The sequence below is a fragment of the Curcuma longa genome, chromosome 17 (genome assembly GCF_044706935.1).
Source record: "Curcuma longa cultivar G26 ecotype Majalengka, Jawa Barat chromosome 17, ITB_CL_G26_1.1, whole genome shotgun sequence".
NCBI classification, from domain to species: Eukaryota; Viridiplantae; Streptophyta; class Magnoliopsida; order Zingiberales; family Zingiberaceae; genus Curcuma; species Curcuma longa.
Genome location: NC_133877.1, coordinates 9,121,254 through 9,123,094, shown reverse-complemented (window position 1 = coordinate 9,123,094; position 1,841 = coordinate 9,121,254).

Genomic DNA, 1,841 nt, shown 5'->3' with positions numbered 1-1,841 from the left:
TACCATTAAATCATGAAAATTATAATCAAGCCTTCAAATCATGTAATATAGCACAAATACAATCAAATCGATTCATTAAATAATTATTTTTATGCAAAAACTTAAAAAATAAATCGATTAAAATGCAAGAAACCCCAGCTCATCAAATTCCCCCACACTTACCCTTGAGCGTCTCGCTCAAGTCAACAAAATAAACTAAGACCGTACCCCCACCTAGATCATTCTTAATCATGATTAGAAACAATGTAAAAGAGAATTATCTAAGTTGTAGAGTCTCAAAAGTTTAAACCCATGGACTAAACTCTTGTACTCGGTTAACCACGTAGCAAGTTTCACCCTTCATGATTAATTGAGATGAATGTATCACACTAAACTCACAAGTTATTTTCAGTGAATAAAATCAGTGGCTCTCATCCTAATTTATAATGCATGATCAAAAGAAAATGGAGCTCACTCAAGCAACTTAAGTTCATGCATTTCCATAGGCTTGCTTGTTTTCTACTCTCCACTACCATTCTTAATTTGGAATCCACATCTATTAAGCTTATTAAAGACATAGAGGAATCATGAACTGAGATAAATGAAATAAGAATTTAGAAATGCAAATTCAAGAGAAAAGGATTTCAAGAAAAGAGAGTAAATGAAGTAAGAAACATAGGTATAGTCAAATGTAAATCAATGAGCCCTTGCCCTTTTTCTGAAAGCTTTCTCTTGTATTCCATTTGTTTCAGTGTATTTTGCATATCCATGAATCAAAAATGAGTCAAATTCATGAGGTTCATTCCCTTGATACATTCTCCTCACTTCTTCTTCTTCTTCTTTTCTCTTCATCACCCCAAATGTGCTATTTTGCATTTCCTCTTCGAATCAAGCCCAATTCTTCCACATCTAGATTTCACAAGAGCTAACACATAGCATCCAATCATCAGAAACCAAAATTCACCTGACATGAACCCGCAATTTCAATGTATCATTGGCACGTTCAATTCTGAAAATTACTGAAATTGAATTTGAAACTTTGCTTGTTCTCTCTTGTTTCTTGTTGTTTTTCCTCCATTCTTTTCCATCATGAAGCTTGATTACTAAGGCTAATAACCATGCAAATTTCCATGAAATTCGAGTTCAGTTCAGTCCCTCAAAAATTGGCAAAACTTGGCTGGAAAAACCACGCTATTTTTCTGGTTTTCCTGAATTTTTTTCTTTTTTGGTTTTGATTCTTCTCTTCTGTTGCAGCAACAACCTTGGACAATTAGAATCTGAATTTTTTGTTTAGGAATTGACTGAAATGAAGTAGGTTTTGTTGCAGCCCAATCAACTGATCAGATTCTTGAAACTCTATTTGAAACATTCACAATTTCTCTTTTTTTTTTTTTTCTTTTTGCATTCTATTTTTTTTCTTTTTCTGATCTGAATGGATGCCCTCTGAGTTGTATCACTAGTTTGTTGCACTTCAATCCCACTTATTCAATTTGTTTGCAACCGAAATCTTGAAGACAATCCACACCGATTCATGAAGATCACTTGTTTTTTTGTTTTGTTTTGGACTTCAATCTGATCACTTGGCATTTGAATTCCTTGCTTCCTCAACTCAACACATTTCCAAAAATATAGATCAGTCAATTGCCAATGAAATCAATCTACATGAGGCTTTAAAAATCAAAGTTGACACTTTACTCATTGTTTTGGCACACCCTTCTCATACTTGATTTTCAATTGGTTCACAAGCTCCATTCCTCCACTTTTGAATCCACCATTTTCTATCCTCATTTCTTAGCATTTGTGACTCCTTTTTGTGCCCAAATCTGGCCACTAAATAAATCATAGCTAATTTACACTTTTGT